The 21,374-nt window shown below is 38.0% G+C and overlaps 1 protein-coding gene and 1 non-coding gene across 5 annotated transcripts in view; both read left to right on the top strand.

Moving 5' to 3' along the window:
* The window catches only part of GNAS (GNAS complex locus), a 215,915-nt gene that overhangs the window by 180,025 nt on the left and 14,516 nt on the right, over positions 1–21,374 (top strand). The window lies entirely within an intron of this gene.
* On the top strand, positions 18–123 carry LOC113434558 (U6 spliceosomal RNA). Its single transcript, XR_003373811.1, has one exon. It is a non-coding gene; the product is annotated as a U6 spliceosomal RNA (small nuclear RNA).

The following is a 21,374-nucleotide window of genomic DNA, read 5'->3' as shown; positions in this document are numbered from 1 at the left end:
CTTGTCCCAGTTCCAGAGTGCTCACTTCAGCAGCACCTATACTAAAATTGGAATGATACAGAGAAGATTAGCATGGCCCCTGCACAAGGATGACACGCAATTTGTGAAGTGTTCCATATTTCACCTTGCCTCCATCCCTGGATCTCTCAACGCCATCCAGGAGAGCCTCAGAGAGACCGGTTCAGCCCAGGCCTTCAGCAGCGCTACTTGCCTGACAGACAGTTGTGGGACCACACCAGAATTCCTCCTCCCAGAGGATATCCCTGACAAATTGAAGGCCTGGAGAGACATGGCAACTTGAAGAGGCATCACAGCCGGGGCACAGTAGAAGTTGATGCTAGGCAGCCTACACAATCTGACCTTGATTCTCACTCGATTTAGTTACTATGCAGAATAGATCTTCATTACCAGCAGGTACCTCCTTCAGGGGAGTATTATATAATCCAGTTACACATTCACATGATGCACAGGATGAGGGAGAATTAGAGACCAGATGGAACAGGTTGAGAAAGGGTCTACTCACAACCGTGACCAAAATCTGTCAGAGGCGGATCCCCTAAAGAAGTGGGGCATGTCAAACATTGAAGGCATTAAGCCAGACCACCAACCTTCAGGTCTGTTTCTCCCTCAGACTTTTTTCAAGTCTCTGTTGTTTCAAAAAAAAAAAAAAAACTACTTCCTGCCGTGATATTCCATTTCCCCTTGGCCCAACAATCGTTACTATAAGGGGCGGTCAGATGATTTAATCTTCTCCCAACCAATAATGTAAGAGGAAGTCATAACTGTCCCACAGAGATTCTTGGACCTCGTCCGGAAACAAGGGGTCTCTTCAGTGGCGTATACCCCTCTTACAGGATATGGTAGCAAATTTTTAATTTGGTTTTCTCATTCTGCTAAATTTCTCGTCACCATGATAGTAGATAAAACAATAATGGCAATTGTCATCCTCCTCTGCAATTCCAACGGAGGCAGAAGAGGCTCTCAAGTCAAACGATATACATGGTCGAGTTGTCCCCATGTAGGGCATGTCGATCTGATGTGAGGGCCATAAGAGCGGAGTCGGCCTCATCCCCTTTTTTTACTAGATCGTCTCTCAGGTTGCTCCGCCATCTGAGGGAGATTATCTCAAATTCCAATATCAGGGCACACAAGGACGCTGCAAAACTCTATTAAATTATCTGCTCAAGCCAGGGCATCTCAGGTTACTCCTCGCCTACTGCTATGGCTCAGATATTGGCAAGCAGATATCACACAACTAATGGAAGCTTGCTTCCTCCCCAATATAGGGAGATAATTTGGTTGGTGGTGCCCCGACCTATCTCTGATAGAGACTAGAAGCAGAAAATAAGTTCCTCTCTTTTCATAGACCCCAAAATAGTCCTTCCCAGCTTTTTGGAGGGTTCCTTCGTTCTGTCTACCAGGGACTTTTTCTCTCCAGACTCCAGGGACCGTCTGGACGCCTGAATCACCAACACTCAGATAGTTTCCGATCTGGAGATAGATACTGAAGGGGAGGGCAGAGCAAAAGAATCTCTTGAGGAACATGAAATAGAGGTCTCCGAGGTGCAACATAGGCCTCACAACTGTGCCCCTATTGGTGGAAGGCTCAAGCCTTTCACAGACGGATGGGATGCCTCTACCTCTGTTTCCTGGGTTAGGGGTATCAGAAGATTAGGCCTGGCTATAGAATTTCCATCCTCTCCCCGGAACCTTTGCATTACTTGCCTTCTCTCTGGGGATCCTGTTAAAGGGAGCATGATGGAGACAGCTATTGTTCATTTATTGGAGATCCAGGCAACCAACCTGTGGCACCAGATCAGCAGGGGCAATTTTAGTTTTAAAATGACTTAATTGATCCATAGTTCATAGGAGGCTTAAGATGAGTATACTGAACTCCATACTTCTGAGCTTCAGAAGGGGTGATTTTCTACCCTCCATTGACTTAATGGAGGCCCATCCCCACATTCCAATTAGATCCTCACATAGCAAAACTCTTTATTTGTCTGGTGGGATGCTATTCTGGCCAAGTATTAGAAAGGAGAAGGAGAAGAAATATTTCATCACTTCGACTTCGCCAAAACTGGGGACGTTAGGGAGGAGTCTCGTGGAGGAGGAGGAGCGTCCTCTCAATTAAAGCCCAGTCTATCAAACGAGCGACAGAAGCATCATCCCAAACAGTGGATGCTCTTCACAGCTCACAGAGAAAGGGCGTGTCAGGTAAGTACCAACGCCCCTTTTCCTCCCCAAAAACTAAGCCTGACCACATAGTTTCATAGCGAAGCAAGGGTATCGAGCTAGTCCTACATAAAAACTGAGTTGATTGACCATGCTGCTGTGTACAGGTCATGCTCGCTTTACAACAGTCCATTGAGTGACTGTGCAAAGTTACAGTGGCACTGAAAAAAGTGACTTATGACTGTTTTTCACACTTGTGACCATTCCAGCATCCCCGTGGTCACATGATCAAATTTTGCCAATAAAGAAGAATATTTGTAGCTCAGGATTGAAATGAGGGGTCCTTGGTGCTGTCTGAGTTTGTACCCTAACCAGGTAACCTCATCAGTGCTAGCTAGGTCAGCGAGGATCAAAATTGGGGTGCTTGGCAAACGACTCATATTTATGACAGTTGCAATGTCCAGGAGTCATGTGATCACCTTTTCTGACTTTCTGACAAGCAAAGTCAATGTCAAAGTCAGATTCACTTAACAACTGCAGTTATTCACTTAACAGCTATGGCAAGATAGATTGCAAAGTGGGGCAAAACTCACTTTAAAAATGATTTGGCAACAGAAACGTTTGGCTCAATTCATAAGTCGAAGACTACATGTATAGTAGAAGTGCTACAAAATCCATTTCTTTTTAGCAATTTGAGCAGCAGGCATTTTGCAGCAACTTCCTTTACATAATCCTGTTTGGTTCCAGTCACTCAGCAAATAATATCCACTGAGTTTTTCACTTTTTGTGAAACATTATTGTTTCACAAAATTATTTTTTATTTTTAATAAATAGAAACTCATGGAGGTAGGTTGGCCAGTTGTTATTATTTATTGTGAAATGGTATTGTATTCGTTGCAAAACAGAAGTCTTTTAAGATAGAGTTGAATTTATTAAGATTTTTTTTAAAAAAACTGATTAAATTCTCAGAATTCTAAGTGTCTGCCAATTGCACAAAAGAGTCTCAGAAATAGAGCATTCCCCGCCCTGTGTAAAGAAGATTTTACTCTTGCCAGTTTAGCGGTGAATAAGACCTCTATTGTACCCACTTGTTAATAGGAAGCTGTAGTTGGCAATTTTGTTAACGTACATCTTTCCATCTATAACAGAAACAAAAGCACACGCTCGTGAATTTTACTTTACTACCGAGGTTGGTTTTTTTTTAATCTGTCCTGCTTCTTCAATGTAATGCGATCCAAATTATATTTCTTGCATGGGATTGCAAAACGCCATCAAATGTTCCATTTCATCTCCTTAATTATCAACAAGTAGTTGTCTGCAATATTAACTGAAAATTGGATTGCGGGAGTCACAATTGACTAGTTTACCTGCTAAAAAATGTTGCCTATGTAATATATCACAGTACTCTACGCACTCACTTAATACTATAATATCTTAAGGATTATTAGCAAAGATATTATGAAATCAATGTTGGGAAGTCTAAAGCTAACTTGACCTAATCAATTTTAAAAGTGCTGCAATAGCTTGGCTAAAGATTTGAAAATATTTTTACTTTGTTTTGTAGCAGGAAGAAACACAGCTACCCCTCTGGAATTTGGAATGCATATTTTGGAACAGAATGTTCCTGCTGTTTTTTCAGTGTTCCATTGGGCAGTTTCTCCACTGTTGCCTTCTTGGCTAGGAAAAGTCCTTATACAGGTGGAAGGCACCAGTTGGAGAGAAAAGAAATCTAGTATAGTCTTTGTTACCTGTCTATGGCACTCATAAGAGCATCTTTATCTAGATTACAGCCTAGTTTCCTTGATTCTTGTCTTTATTTATTTTATATCACATTCCTTCATAAATATTTTAAAGCATTAAGACAAAATTACAAGACAAACAGAAAAACAGTATAACAGAGTTTGAAGGGACGTGGAAGTCTTCTAGTCCAATCGCCTGCTTAGGTAGGATATACAATTTGAGGCAAATGGTTGTTCAATCTCTTCTTTAGAGAAACCCCACAACTTCAGGAGGCAAGTTGTTCCATTGACTAACTGTCCTCACTGTCAAGGAAATTTCTCCTTAGTTCTAGGTTGCTTCCCTCCTTGATTAGTTTCCATCCGTTGCTTCCGTTCCATCCGTCCTGCCTTCATGGGCTTTAGAAAGTGGGTGGTCTCCCTCTTCTTTGTGGCAACTGCTTAGATATTGGAACACTGAAACCCAGGATCTTTCTTTTGATTAAACTAGACACCCAATTCCTGCAATCGTTCTTTATATATGTTTTAGCCTCCAGTCCCCTAATCATCTTTGTTGCTCTTCTCTGTACTCTTTCCAGAGTCAGCGAATTTAAATATATAAAGAAACAAAAATTTAAACGAAGTGTCGGGGAAGATATAGGAAAAAGCTGTCAGGGCTTCACAACACCTGGGAAAGTTCAAAAATAGATTGCGGGGAAAGAGGGAGGCACATTGTGGGTGCCACAAAACAGGACTGTTGTATTTGCAAATGTCTGCAAAATGACAATATACAAATTGTAGCATTAGTTTCTGATGATCTCTGCAGCAGGGAAAACACTCTGGCAGGTGTCCTTGTCCTCAGCTGCTCGGGATTTTATCATGGTCTTCATGCAAGTTAAGCAGAATTATTTCAGTGACTTGCAACCTGCTTTATAATAAGCACCATTGATTGATTACATTCTGAGAAAAGTTCCTGCAACTGATATGTGATGTATGCAGTATAATTCAGAATTGCATTAACTACACTTCCCATTTTTGAAGATGACTAAACAGTTACTATATTTAGTAATTTAATATGCAGACTATTATATTTGCTGCTAAAATGTATTTTTCATCAGGCTTCCGTTTTCTTTGTAAAAGAAAAAGACTAAAAATAGACTAATGTCTTTAGTGCTCTCTATGTATGTTACTCTAGCAACTGGAGGCATCTTTCCATTTCATATTTTAGGCATTTTAATAGTTTGAAGAAGTTCTGCTAATTTACATCATTTATGCTGAAGCTAACTATTTCTTAACTTTCTTGCTTTTCTTAAAAAAGCAGGGAGCCATACAGGTTCAAGGGCAATATTTGGGTGATAAAAACATTTGTTATAGCAGTTGTTGCAATGTATGACAACCTAATCTCTCCCTACCCTTGCTCTCCTCTTCAAATTTGGATAAACAAACAAGTTAAATCTCTAGTTAAAAATCCCAAAAGCATATTTGGTTTACTTAGAAATTTTATGTGCCAGTCACTTCTTTAATAGCAGTAGCACTTGGACTTACATACTGCTTCATAGTGCTTTACAGCCTTTTCTAAGCGGTTTACATATTGCCCCCAACAATCTGGGTCCTCATTTTACCCACCTCGGAAGGATGGAAGGCTGAGTCAACCTTGAAGCCGGTGAGATTTGTACTGCCAAACTGTCAGCCTGCAGTATTGTGCCACCTTGACTCTCTTTAGGTGGCTTGCAGAGTCCCCATAATGCTTCCAAAATGCTCAAACTGGCCTGTTTTGGAGCTCAAAAGGCTATTTTGAACTCACAAAGGTTGAAGTACAAATAGGTTTCTGACAGCATTGGTAGTAGACATAAATATTAAATTAAAATAGCATTAGCTGACCTGGGAAGATAAATATGTTCTGAATCCCCTCCTAACATTGGTGGGAGAGATAAGAGGGTGGTTTCAGCTTTAGTCCATCCCATAATAGTGGCTTTGCCTAGAAAAACGCAAATTGACTGTTGATGTCAAATTTCTCCATGGTGAAACATGTAAAACATCCGTTGATGATGTACAAGTAAGGCACAAATGATAATGGAATGGGCAGTCTTAGTCTTGTAAGGATCTTGCATGTAAGCTGTAGAAGGCTTTTAAAAACCATTGTGAACATCTTGAATTGAGCCTGGGGGATAATATAGTTTATCCGTGTAAGAAGCATTACAATTAAAATAAAGGCATATTATATGACATAAAATATAAAATGCAAGATTAAAAACTGTACAAATTAAACAGATCTTGCTCAGAATCTAGCAATATAAATTGTGTTCTGTCATGCTGCCATGAGGGCCTTGAGTGTTCATTGATCAGGGCACAAAGGGCAGGTATAAATGTGTGTCTGCATGTCACCACAATCACAAAGAACAGAAGCCACCAAATAGCCCCATTTGTTCAGAGGGTCTGTAGATCTTGTTGTACTCCTGCACAGTCTATTCAACGATTTCCATACTTATCAGCTTTTGTCAGACCCAGGTGGCAGCTTCTCCATTGGTTCCATCCAATGTTGGTTCTTTGTAGCTTTCTAATTCTTCAAAGCCTTCCATTGACCTAAGGAAGCTTTTCCTGGATTTTAGTCTCTGCTGAGCTAATTGTTGGCCATAGACAAGGTGTTGCAGCAATAGCACCTAAGCTTATATACTGCTTCACAGTGCTTTACAGCCCTCTCTAAGCGGTTTACAGAGTCAGTATATTGCCCTCAACAATCTGGGTCCTCATTTTCCCCACCTCAGAAGGATGGAAGACTGAGTCAACCTTCAGCCTGGTGGGATTCATACTGCCAAATTGCAGTCAGCAGAAGTATCCTGTAGTGCTGCATTCTGACCACTGTGCCACCGTGGCTCATAAATAATTTTGACCCCCATTCTGTATGTTGTGGGGCAATGTCAGCTAGATGGTAGATCTTATCTAGAGGAGTAGGTTTACAGAGGTAAGGTGGGACCACAGTGTGACTCTGTTCAGCAAATCTGTTGCTGCATCTGGGCTCAGTTCCTATACAGTCTTTGATATTGATATTGATTCCCCAAATATTACATCAGATTACAGGAGATCGGGCTTATATCAGAGGCTTGGGGGAAAAAAATTTTTTTTTTAAAAAAAGTTGCTCGCTCACTTTATAAGCAAAATTCCCAATTTCTGCTGGTCGTCCATGTATAACTTGAAAAATGTAAAAGTATGACAGATGCGAAAAGGGCTCTTTTGAATTGATCTCAGCTCCCAGTGATTGCCTGGAAATGTTTTTGGCCTTTAGCAATTCGACAAATTCCTTTGTAGTTGGCTCATTTTACATTGTGTATAAGCAAGCATCCAGCTGTTATGATTGCTTGAGAAAAATGTATGACTAACCTGATTGGCACAGAGGTTTTAGGCTTTTCTGGATGGCATTCTTTCAGGTTGGCATTTCCTGGTGGTCTCTCACCCAGGGCCTAACCTCTTTGTTCCTCACAAATACAAAGAGATTATCGCTGACAAAACCCTGGAAAAAAACCCACATACAATAGTGAAAAGAGAGCCAGTATGGTGTAGTAATTATGATGCTGGACTAGGAACAAGATTCTTAACATCTTGTCTGAGGGATTTCTAGCAATCATTCTCACTCAATCCAGTTAGCTTCAGGCTCTGCAATCAGGCTGATCAAGAAAGTAAACAGCTGTGATATAAGACAAAGGTAAGTATTGTGCAGAAATAAATGGATTCTGTAACCATGTGAGACAAAAACTAAGAACAACAAATTGCAGTTAAAAATACCTGATATCAGGTACTGGAGCAGGCAAAGGTGGAAAGAACATCCTAATGCAATGCAACATCTTTCCTTTTATAGAGGAATCATAGTGTGTCACACAGGTAAGAGATGGAGCTTAGGTTGCAACTTCACAATGCTTGTTTTGTCACTTGAAACCACTGGATTCTGTGGTCACCTTTGACAACGTTCATGAAGGCAAACAGTGGATCCCTGTTGCATTTTCTGCACAATGTTAATAGGGTCCAATCTGAGTCAGTCACCAGGACCAAAGGTTTATTCTTCCAAGTCCAAAAGGTGCTTTTTCAAAAGGCAGTTGGATTTTGTTTTTCCTTGAAGGCGTTTCACTTCTCATCCAAGAAACTTCTTCAGTACAGTCAGAACTGAAGAAGCTTCTTAGGTGAGAAACAAAACACCTTCAAGAAAAAACAAAGTCCAGCAAAACATGACCTGTATGAATGAGAATCTCCATGGACATTCTTCCAAAAGTGCACACATTCCGGAGAGAAAGAAGTTACCTGAAGATGGGCTCCATCCAGCACAAGCCCAAAAGCTTAGAAGAAGAATAAATCTTTGGTCCCAGTGACCAGCTCAGATTGGATCCTACAACATTATACTGGGACACGTATATTTGCCTGCAATGTTAATAGGGGGTGTATTTATTAAATTCAGTAAAGATTTTCTGCTTGGCTGCAGACCAGCAAAAATATATATAATTTATTTATTAAATTTCTACACTGCCCATGTCACCTAAGTGACTCTGAACAGTGACAAATATGAACACTAAGATACTGCCCTCCAAGTTGAATTGGTCAAAAACGCAGAAGCAGCAAATAATATGTGGCCTATCAATCCTTTGTATCCTCATCAACCTGTCACTCTGACAAATGGAGATTTCACAGGGTTCCTAGGACCCTGAGCTTCCTTAGAAGCTATCCTTCCACTGGCACCTTTCAAATCCCTCCTCCTCCGTTTGTTCCTCCTACCAGAACAATGAGTGGTGGTTTTGATACTCAATGATCACAGAGACAGACCTGGCTAGGCATTGGATAGTATTCTAAAGTTGATAGAAAATAAATGGATGAAAGCAATTTTAAGCCACTTATGTATTATTGCCAATTGGAAGGAAGGAAGGAAGGCAGTCAGTCAGTCAGTCAGTCAAATGAAAGCTTTTGTTGGTTTATAGGCAAGAAGCAGAAGAAAAAAATATGATATCCTACTCACCATTGAAGCAAATATACAGAAGAGGGTAAACCGAAAATAATCCCTCACAATGATGTAAAATACAACTAAAGTAACAGGGGCAACAATAGTTCTATTGCACAGTTCTCCTAGATACAGTTTTCTACAGGAAGTATATGAATTTGGATAGTATAATAGGTTATCAATGGTAATGCTGAATCCAGAACAAACTGTGATGATTGGTGGTGGAGACCAACTCACTTTGCCTTTTGTTTCCAGGGTTGTGCAAACATGAAGTAAAGAGAAGAGATAATTTACCTTGGGCAAAATCATAATAGTTATAAATATCCAGTAGAAGCCACAGGTGTCATTAATCATTACATCATTATAGAAATTAGAGTTTGGGACAGAAGAAGACATAACTTGTATCCTCAGAATGGGCAGTATCACAATGTACATGTTACTACTTGACCCTGCGCTGTATACATCTAAAAAATATCAAGAACAATTGGACTATTATTGTACATCGTCTTACCCCAGGGTTCTCTTCATAGATTGGTGGTAGGCCTCCCTGACAAAATTGAATCAGTTTGTTTCAGGAAAGATTCTGATATTTTGGTTCACCATTCCATGCTAAAGGAAAAAGGGCACAACAATGGTCAGGCTGTTGAAGAAGTTTTAGTTTCTCCTTATGCAGAATTAAATCTGGAGATACATAGAAATTTTCCCTGGAACATGTGACATTACAAAATTTAGGTGAGCATCTCCATTACCTGGCATTTTTTCACCCAAGGCATCTGCCTTCAATGAAATGAGAAGTAGCAACTTGTTAACACAATTCCAAAAGTAGAAGTAGTAACTTGTTAACACAATTCCAAAAGCTTAAATGCACTTACCGACAGAAGTAAGCATTCAGGCAGTACATACTTTTCTGTAAGCCTTGCCAACATTTTCAGCTCATTGTACAGACTTCAATGCTTGCCTTAATTCTTTGTGTCAGATTATAATGCATATATAGTATAATCATGAATACTGAAATTGCGGAGAATGTTTTATCTTGCTACTGTGTCTGCATGTTAAACATGACAGCATAGAGATGTTGTACTGGCCTCTTTTATTCTCAACTCAGGGCTGATTCCCCTCTCACACCAGACACTATTGCTCTTTAAAGTCCGGAAAATCTGCAACCTCTAATTATAGTAGTGCAAAACAAATGGAAATCTTGAAATTGTGGGTGCACTGTGACATGCACTATGCATTAGAAACTAGTCACAGCAATATTTAACAATAATAAGAACTCTTGTGACTCATCATTGAGGATTAGTCCATGTTATGTCCTGACATATTTTGACCTTCTATATCTCTGAACTAACCCTGGCTTGCAGCAGTTATTGGGACAACTTTTCTAAAATGGCTGACTCCATTCTAAGCAGTAATTGCACACTGCTGACTTCTCTCCTTGCACACTCCTACCATGGATTCTAGCCTTATCATATTTTCTGTCACTAGCTACGAAAGCTAGTACCTTCCTAGCAAGCAAATTGCTATCTCCAAAATTTTTTAAATCATCTATTGGTGATATCTATACTCCAATGCTATTCAGGAAAGATTGCTGAAGAGCTATTATAAACCAAACCTCTATCTTGAGATAAAATCTGTTTTGGATAGTATAGAAAGTTTTCTGGCCATGACTTCTGTAGATGTTTAAACTTACATACAAGGATTCTCACTGTATGTGAAAGAATGTTCCCTAAAAGGATCATAAAAAGTAAACTAAATAATGTACCACCATTTGATTTTCCCAAATACTTATATATACTGTGTTCCACTTCCAGTTATTCATGAATTGTTTCACCAACTGATAGACATACTAATTTTATTTTAAAAATATAGCATATTACACTAATTAATTTGTGAACACCTCAGTTGCAGAAACTAAAGCCTTTTCTTCAATTTTTTAAAAGCATGGGCACATCTCTGAGGAGAGCAGAAATAAATGCATTTTATAGGATTTCAAACTTTCCAACATTCTGATCCCAGCAACATAAAACAACAGTTACCTAGGACAAGGATTAGAAATCTTGTCATGAAGGATTGTCTTTGTTGAATTTTGCTTTGACTTGAAATGTTAAATTCCACACTTGGAATTTAAGTTGTAATTTGGTTGTTTTTTTTTAAACAATAGCACTTTTATTGCAACAATTGCTTGCAAGTTAAAATGTGGTTGGCAGTTTTATGAGATTCAAAAGATGTTCCTGAACAAAAGCAAGTCTTTATATATCCACATTTGGCTAATATGAATGACTTACAGATTAAATGTAATTTTCCGATAGAAATTAAGTAATGTAAGGAAAAGTGTAGTATAGCAAAAAAAAATTAATACTGTATTTTTAATACTGTATCTTCATAATTTAATATTCTCCAACAGGAACAATTTCTCAAATGACACCAGTGTTTTGTATCTTTTTAACTGAAAAACAATGCCCTGTTTCAGTTCTAGACCAAAAACTTTAACATATGAACAGTCAGCAAGAAAGCCCCACTGAGAACTATTTTGCTAGTTACTACATTTGGAACATTGTTACACAAATTCCATTGGCAGCATCTGTATCTGAAAGCAAGATATTTCAATTTGTTGCGGTAGAAGTTGTCTGATATCTTAATCCCTTCCCATCACACAACGACAACTTTGCTGCCCCAGCAACCCTTGCTTAGCCACAATGTCTGCAAGGTGATCCAGCAAATGGCCAGGTCCCTCTATCACCAATACCCTTCGGCTCTATCATGGCGGCTCTTCAGCGGCCACAGGGGAAAAGACTCTGCTCTCTCACATCTACCTGTAATTTAGTTTTTAATGTGATTGTTAAATTGAAGAAAAAACTGCATCGAAAGGATCAGACCTGAGTAATTCTTCACAGTTTTTCAATGTCTTATTAAATATATTAACAATATTATATCTGAAAAAAATCATGATAAATCTTCAGAAGTCAGTTCAGTTTTCATAAATCAAATATGATATTTTCTGAATTGGCCCTTTCTTACATATTATTAGTACAGTTTAAAAATGGTTTAATTGGCAAACTAGGTTATTTTATTTTATGTATTTATTTAAACAAATATGATCTGTTTGTAGGATACATCTAGGTTATATAGTAATGGTGGTAAACCTACGGCATGTGTGCCACAGGTGGTACACAGAGCCTTCTCTATGCCTCCCACCAGCTAGCTGGTTTTCACTTCTCTGCTGTACATGTGTGGGGGATAGGGCGCATGCAGAGTGGGGCGCATGCATATGTGGGGCACATGCGTACTACATTTTGGGTATGCGCGCATGCGCACTTTTGGCAATCAGTGCCAAAAAGGTTCGCCATCATTGTTATACAGTAAATAATACTTTAGAGAGCCAGCGTTTTGTATGGTAAAATCCACAGGGAATTCAGGAGTCTCCTGATTAAGATGGCGATTTGAAAAGTTGGACCTTGCAATAGGTCCTATGAGATGAAACTTCAATTTTATATTGTTACTATTCTGGCTAATTATGAGTAAAAATATATACACATGCCATTCCTTTTAGATTTAGAATATTATCAATATATATCTTGGAGTTAGTTTCCTCTTTTTTCCAAGTTGATTTTTTTTTAAAATGTAAAATAGTTCTTTTCATTCACGTAGTGATAAGTGGTATGTGCGTATTGAGTTTGTAATTTGCAGTCCCAACATTTTCTCACCTTAATTAAAAACTGGAACCCATTTGACTCTCCTTATTTGCTGACAAAGTCGAATACATTTGGTTCAGTAGTCTTTTTAACTTTTTTAATATCTTTTTTTCAAGGACTTCATCTTTGATTTTTCATTTTCAAAATCATTTGTTGAGCAAACTCCTTAATTAATGGAACATGGAAACCATTTTAGTTACAGTATTGAAAAATGGCTGCTGAAATCTAAACAGTTTTAAGAAAACAATGAAACTACTTAATTGTTTCAGAGATAGGTTCTCACTTAGGTGGCTTGAGCATTGCAGCGTTTACAGTAAGAAACCTGATGGAAATGTGGGAGATAAATTTTAAGATCAGCATTCAGGTTACATTAGGCAACAGGGAAGCAACTGGCGCGTGCGCGCACACACACACACACACCATAACATAAAGTAAATGCATAATGCTTTCTAAGAAGTGCAAAGTATTAGAGCTACTTCTGTTCATTTACTGGCACTTCGCATCTTATATATTCCCTTTGTTGAAGTGGAAGCTTAGAAGAAGGTTCTCCATTTGATCTTTCAAGCTGTTTTGCAAAAAAAAATATGGAATTACTAAAGTTTCACACCTTTTGCTGTCTGCAGCCTCAATTTAGAGAAGTACACTTAGCTGGATTTTAATAGGCTTTTTAGTTTTCTTTTCTGCTTTTGGAAACAGGATACGGCAAATGGCTTTTGAAGACTCCAGTAGTTTTCAGAAAGTTATGAATGCAACATTTGGGATGGGGGAAAATGCTGGTCTCTTCATTCAGAAAGTTTTCTCAAAATTCAGTTATTAGTATTAATACATTTTTCTCATTCTCTCATTAATACATTTTTCTCATTTTCCTGCTGCAATTAGTGAAATGTTTTTGGTTTGGTGATTATGTTAATACTTGGTTGCTTAAACAGATTGCAAAAGCCTAATGTAAAAGAAGTAAGACTGTTAAATTGCATAATAGTATTATACTCATCATAGATAGATCATCATAGAATAATTTAGACATGAGGAGCAGAAGGTTTTGTTCTGTGCATAAATATAGGTGATGTAGGGTTAAATTTAAGACTTATCATTTAGCTTAGACTAGAATGAGCACTGAACAGGCTGAGAGTTTTTTGCGTACTTTTTCATTTGCATATATTCTACTAAGGAATCTGTTTGCAGGATAGAGATTTCTCTAGACGTTCTTAACTGAAAAGCTGCTTCTGATTGTATACTTCTTTTTCTAAATGGAACTTGGCAGCAATTTTAGAGCCTTAAACCCTTCAAAGTTGGGTATGTTAAGCTCTGTTCAGTACAAACAAATGCAAATATCAAATGCATGTATAACCAGTATGTTACAGCATTAAAATTTTCCAAGATATTAAATGCAAGTTGAAATGTATATTGTTCATTTGACAAAATTGTACGTGCTTGGGAGTGAGGACTTATGAAGACTCTCATGTAAGTTTGACAGTGAAAGAAGCTTAAATCTACAATTTGTAGAAGTGAAAATATCCATGTAAGGACCTAAAGGATTCCTGTAGGCTGATGGTGAGATTTGTATAAACACCTGCATTCATTCCTTCCCGGTATTTTCAAGGATTCTTTCTTTCTTTCTTTCTTTCTTTCTTTCTTTCTTTCTTTCTTTCTTTCTTTCTTTCTTTCTTTCTTTCTTTCTTTCTTTCTTTCTTTCTTTCTTCTTTCTTTCTTTCTTTTTCTTTCTTTCTTTCTTTCTTTCTTTCTTTCTTTCTTCCTTCCTTCCTTCCTTCCTTCCTTCTTCCTTCCTTCCTTCTTCCTTCCTTCCTTCCTTCCTTCCTTCCTTCCATACCTCCCTCCCTCCCGTAAAGTAGTTTCATTTCATCTGCAGTCCTAATTAAGTTTACCTCATTTTTTTAAGTTATTGTTTTCTTTCAGGTTATTATTTCACTGCTATAGCTGGAAGAATATAAATAGAACTTATGAACCTAATTTTATGGCTATTTCAATTGTAAAGATAACTGAATCTGGGATATTTAATCAATTTATATAGTGCTTTAATTCCAGCCATATTGATTCGAGATTATTTAGGATGGCTAACTTGAGAATTATACCAATGTAGTTGTATTAATGAATATAGTGGTTAAATTTTCACATGATAGATAGAAGATAGATAGATAGATAGATAGATAGATCTCATAGATGCATTTCAAAGTGGTTTCTAAATTATATTTTTAAAATTGATTGACCAAAGACCTAGGTTTAAAAATAGAATGTTTCTCCGATATTATGAATGAATTGAACTTTGAGCATAATATTTAATTATGAAAATGAGTTACTGTGATGTGTGACACATCAAAAGTTTTAGGAGCGATACTAGCAAATGTTGTTTTCATTCACTTCCTGTTTTCCTGTGCTCTGATGACAAGAGATTAAAAAAATCCTTCTGCTTTTTGAATGATCCCAGTATAGAATGATGACTGAACCCTAAATCATCATCACTGTTAACAATGGTTCATTGTAATATGACAGATTTACAACCCATCGTTAGAAACTGGTTTGTCACAGTAAATTGGTGTGCTGGTTTTAAATGAAACAAGGGAAAGGCAGAAATAGAAGACTCACTGACTTAATTTTCATGTTGCTAAACAAGGATGATGAAGATGGTGATGGTAGAGGTGGCAATGTATATTTGGTTCCACAAGGAGGAGTAGAAATCCTTCCATTCCCCACCATCCAGCCAGAGCTGAAGAAGCTCCTTGGATGAGAAGCAAAACATCTTCAAAGAAAAACCAGAAAGTCCAGTTGCCTCTTGCAAAAGCACTGTGGGGGTCAAATTGGGTATTAAAGCAATTTGAATTTTCTGGTAAGCTATGCAGGGACAATGTAAAATTAATATCCCCTTTTAAGAATTCTACATCATACTTTATTTTTTCTATGCAAAATTGACAGTATTTTCTGTAAAATGGGTTCTCCGTGGAAGGAGTCGTTCGACTGCAGACAAGCAGAAATGCAATCCTGTAACTAAAACCTGGAAGAGGAACCCGGGTTTTTGTGTGTGTGTGTGTGTGTGTGTGTGTGTGTGTGTGTGTGTGTGTGTAAAACACACACCCTCCCCCATAGGGAAGAAATTGCACAGTTCTGAGTCTCGAAATGACATGGTTTGCCACAGACTGCAAGAGGGGGAAGGGAAGGAAAAAAAAGGGGGGGGGAGTTGAAATCTTTAAAGCAAAGAATGTAAACGCCTAACTGCGGCTTTTATGTGAATAATGGAGCCTTCGTGTTTTTATAACCCTACTATAAACCCGATCCTGCATTAAAAAGCAATCAGGGTTCTTTCTCCGTTCAGCTCTGATTATCTTTGTCTACGAGTGGAGAGATGCATTGTACCTTTCCAACTGCCGGAGCCTATTTTTATTTGTCAAGCTGGGACTCGCCTGGCCCCTTTCCAGATGTGCCTCACAAGATTTGGTGCTGATGATCTATTTATAGAACTGTGGTTCCATTGTCATGGCAACCGTGCTAGAGGCCAAGACGGCTGGGAGCTATTTCTGGACTTGTGCTGTAATGTAAAACTGATTGGGAAAGTTGGTGCATCTTCTAAGCCAGACTAACTTTAGACAGGCTGAAAGAGAAAAAAAAGAAAGACATCTCTTGTGTCTTTAAATAGACTTTCCTTTTTTTTCTTCTACTTGCCTTTTTCTTCTGTCTGCTGCTTCGCTGGCTTGTTTGCTGCTTGATTAGCTTTTCTGGTTTGCACCCCAAATGTATATAAAAAGCACAGGTTGAATTGTTTTCCCAGTGCACCCATTGAATATTGAATTTTTAAGGAAAGAGTAATTATGCAAAACCTGGTATTCTTGTTCAAGGATTTCTCCTTCTCCCCCCGCCCCCGTCTCATTTCTTATTTCTTTCCTTCCCATCCTCACCTCAATCCCAAACCCTACATTTTATGATAAGAGGACAAACCTCACATTCAGTAGTTTGTGGGGGTTTTGTTTGTTTTTGCTCTGTCTCTAATGTGTACTTGATACATTCCGTTAGGAATTGCAAAACAATAAAGAAAAATTGGTTTCCAATAAATAGAAAAATCATACTTTACTATTGTCTTGCTATTTGCTTGAAATTTTGAGCACTACTGCCCCTCTGCCTCCAAGTGGTTGGAATGCTATCCTGTGGCCCTGTAATTAAAGCCAATTTATTTGTGAAAGCTGCTTTTTAAAAATAAATATTGCCCCCATTTTCCCCCTAGTCCTGCAAGTCCCACACATTTATTTCATCTACGTAATGATACAATTTGGATCTACTACATTTTTAGACAGCATTCAGAACGCGCTTTAGATTTTACTGCCAAACTGCAAGTAAATCCGTTTTTAAAATAAGATATAAAACAACTAAGATTTTTAATCAACAAATATTTTAATACTGCCCCAGTGAGTTTGAGAATTGATGTGTAACATTCTCCTTCCATGTGCCAGTTTATTAAGAAGCAAAAGAAAGTGATTCACCTCCAAACTCTAAATATAGAGGATAATTTTAGCTAGTTACAGTGATTTACTATAAGCTTCATTTGTGGCTTTTTAAGAGTTGGGCAGCTATTTCAGTTTAACAGTGTATTCCCATCTTTCTAAATATTCTAAACTGTGTGACTATTTTGTGTGAGTGCGGGTGTCATGCAGCGTGTGTCTAGGACACTGAGTTGAGAAATCTCCTGTTCAAATAATCACCTCCAGCTCAAAATATGTGGCAGATCATTCTGCACTCAGCGTTAACTTTCCTGCCTGCCAGCACATGGCAATATAAAATAAATGCGTACCCTTACCTCACAGGGCTGTGCATGGGTTGTTGAGATAATAGATTATGTGCTTGGAACAGGAGGTCAAAAAGCAAAGCTGCAGCCAGTTGATTCGTAGTCATTTGGTTTCATTTTAAGAATTTGAGATTTGCTACGGGCAAGGCAAATGCTTTTGGATGTATGCAGGTTATGTTTGTGCTACATCCAATTTACATTTTAAAATCTTTTCATGGCTTTTCCTTCTTATTGAGGCGAAACAAGCTTATTTTAGGCATGTTTCGAATAAAGTTTTTAGAGGGGTCAGTTGCTGTGTTGCTTTTTTTAAAGTTAGCTCTTCTTATTTTAGGTTGTTGTTTTTTTAAATCCCACCTTAACTGTTTTTTATGAATAACTCAAGGTGGCAAAAGTATCAAATACTCTTTCCTCCTCTCCTATTTGTCTCACAACAGCAACCCTTTGAGGTGAGTTGGGCTGAAGAGATAGGGATCAGCCCAGACTAAACTTTGTTCCCGCACATTCTGCAACAATTAAAAACCAGTATGTCTAGATATTGGGATTTGAAAATAGGAAACTTAGAAATTTAAATGTTGCAGTTTTTGTGGACTTGGTGAAACCTATGCTACACACTTCTAGCTGAAATGGCAAGTTTTGCCTCACCTTTGGTATGCTGACCCTCATTTTCAAAATTGACTGTTGGAGGGGAAAGCAAGAGTTTTTGCTACAACAATTAGCCACAGAAAATACGATGTTGTTAAGGATCTGCAAATCAAGTGGTGTAAACATATACTGTCAAAAACACTAAGTGGGGAAAATACCATGAGATCAAATAGTGGTCACTAAATATGTTTAACCTTGAGAAAAGAAGAATGAAAGATTTGATAGCATTCTTCAAATTCAGAAAAGGGATGTAATTTGCAGACTTGTTCTGTATAATTCCAGAATGCAGGGATCGTAAAATGACTTAAACTTTTAGGAAAACAGCTTTTTTGTTTTAGGGGAGAAAAGCTTTCTAACAGAGCAATTGAACAGGCAAACCAGTGTCCTCAAACAGCTGCTGGGACTTCCCTGGAGGAGTGAAGTAGAAGCTGTTTTTCTTATTTCCAGAGGATTTTAGTTTTACTTTCTGAGTAATCAGCAGTTGGACTTCCAGCTTTGGATTCCAGGAATTATAATTTTGTTTGTATTCATAGGACAAATATGGGCAGTAATCAAACTAGTTTTTCCTCCCTAATCACCGTTATCTGATAAGATACAAATACTTACAGTTTTCTAGAACAAAAAGAGTTTCATACAAATGCTGAGAAATGTTATGAGTCTGTTATTGTTTTGCTAGGGCACAAATATTAAAAATTGAAATGACTTTGTCGAAAGGATTGGCAAATTGTCTCTGGTTGGTTGTTCTTTATTTCTTAGCATGAAAGTGCATTCATGTTAAAATGGGGCTTGTATTTTTCCTCGTATTTCCAGCATTGGGAAAAATGTAGGTTAATGGCAAGAGAGTTAAAAGTTTTTGAAGCTTCTTCTTTAATGTTTTTTTTTCCTTTCTCATTGAACTTTGGTGAATCTTCCTCCTAGTAATCTAAGTATTAATATTCTGTTTAAATTTTTTTCTAGTATAGTATATTGTTGTTAGGATTCAAAAGTACATGTAAGTAAAAACTCTTTCTGCTGAAGGAAACCAGATTTTATTTTTCTATTTTACCAACATTCTAGCTTTTATTTTCAAAGCTGGAATGTTGGTAAAGAAGTATACAGTCTATACTCTAAATTGAACATATTTAAAATATTTCCAGGTCTAAACTTATATTTCTTTGTTTTTTTCCCCCACCCAATAAGAAAAGGTAGTCTTTGAAATTGGGGAAGGCAAGCTTCTGAAATAGAATAGGTCACAAAATTGACTTTGGATGATAATCTGATTGGAAAGTGTGAAAGATGAAATTAATAAGCTGATTTAATTCCTGGCTGTTGTAACATGATATGCAAAACTTTACCGACACCAAAGCAGTTTATCTAACAGCCAAAAGCTGCATTGTGCTGATGTAACTCCCTTTCAGCATTATATGCAAAAGGAAAAATATATATTAAGGATTTTTTTAACTCTATATAATCAAGATACACGTTAACATTTTTCTTTAAACTTTCTGATAGTATTGAGAGATCCTAATAATCTTAGAAACGGGTTACAATAATGCTGTAAAAGGGTTTTTTTTTTAAGCAGGACACAGAAATACACACACACATCACACTCACACATACACACACATGAACTTTCTGCAATTTGAGAGTTGTACTTCAGCACGCTAAGTTGCTCCTGGGTAGATGTTCTTGGAAACTTCTACCCCATTTGCCCTTTTCTGCATTTGGGGGGGAGGGGTTCTTCTTTTATCCCACCCCCCCACCCCCAATCTGTCTCACCCTTCCCCCCAATTCACTGTATTGTTTCAACTCGGTTTGATATTTACAGCCTGCGCTTCCTTCTCCCCCAGATCTTTCTAAAAAGAAAATACGGTATTGTTTGCCAAATAAATAGTCTTCCTTGGTAACTATTCACAAGGACAGGTTTTTCTCTGAAAGTTTTAACTTTTAAATGCAGGAAGGTTGAAATGCTGGAACTTGTTTTTTGGGAAAGAAGGCATATTTATGGCATTCTGACCTGTTTTACCTAGCGTGTATGTAGCCATGGAAGGCCACATTCAGCAGGGCGTGCTTTGCTGCCTGGCCTGAGTAGCTGGTGTTTTTCAAGGAAATCACAAGCCTAAAAATAGTCTGCATAAACAACTGCAGAACAGTTTTGCCTCTTTTTTTTTTCCTACTTCGCTATTTGGAAATTTCTTGTACGTTCTCTTAACTGTGCCAGTGTATCCGAACCCATTGGCATGAGTAGCACAAAAAAAAAACCACAACAATATTTCTAGGTGATTGCTAGAAATAAATATTGGATATACAATCTTGTGAAAAAGCAAAACCAGCAAGGATTGTTACGTTTGAATTAGCAAAACTGAAATGGCACCATAATAATCGTCAAAGCCCGTAATAATTGTCCTATTTTAGCAGTTGATTGCTATTTGCCGGTTTTGCTTCTCTACTTAGAACTAATCCACTCAGCTCCCCCACAAATATTTGTCAATTGATTTGATTGATTAAATCTGAGGTGGGGAACAATGGCCCCTTTATGACTTGTGGACTTCAACGCCCACAAGTTGAAGTCCACAGTTCATTAAAAAAGCCATAGTTTGCCACCCCTGCTCTGAGATAGCATGGCTGGCTGGGAAATTCTGGGAGCCTGGATTAAATGATTGTCATTTTCAGCTTCTACCAACTACCTGGATTGATTTTTCTCCTTGACAAACTATCCTAACTGGTCTTCCACTGTGCACTCATCAGTACTGTCTATCTACCTTGCTCTGATAGCAATAGCACTTAGACCACAATAGCACTTAGACCATATACCACTTCACAGTGCTTTACAGCCCTCTCTAAACGGATTACAGAGTCGGCATATTGCCCCCTCTTCTCTTTTCTTCCACCTTTCCCAGCATTAGAGCCTTTTGCAAGAGCCTTCATGTAATATATGTTTATTTGAACCTGGTCAAATGAGAATTCTGGGTTAATTCGTTTGATCCACAGTGTTCTCAGGAGTCTTATCCAACTCCAGCATTCAGAAAGTGTCGGTGCTCTTCCTATCCTGCTTCTTCAAAGCCCAACTTTAATTTCCATAAAGTGTCATAGAAAAAAAAATACCCTGGTTTGCACTATCCTGATCTTTGTAGGTATGTTCACATAACAGATAACAGATAATCAGAGTTGGAAGGGACCTTGTAGGTCATCTAGTCCAATCCCCCGCCCAAGCGGGAGACCCTACACCATTTCTGACACTTGAGGCATAGTTTTAATTTGGACTTTAGTTTATTCATGTAGTCCTGCCCAGCAAACCCCCATAGAAATCCTGTTTCTATGACTTCTAAAGTAAAGTTGCCCTTGATCAGGTATGTGAGTCTGGTTGATTGTAGGGGCATGTGGAGCAACGTGGAAATGGCTTGCTT

This window comes from Pseudonaja textilis, chromosome 3, assembly GCF_049901715.1.
Source record: "Pseudonaja textilis isolate UNSWEBS1 chromosome 3, rPseTex1.2, whole genome shotgun sequence".
NCBI classification, from domain to species: domain Eukaryota; kingdom Metazoa; phylum Chordata; class Lepidosauria; order Squamata; family Elapidae; genus Pseudonaja; species Pseudonaja textilis.
Note: the sequence above shows the minus strand (reverse complement) of the source record. Positions and strands in the feature narration are given on the sequence as shown.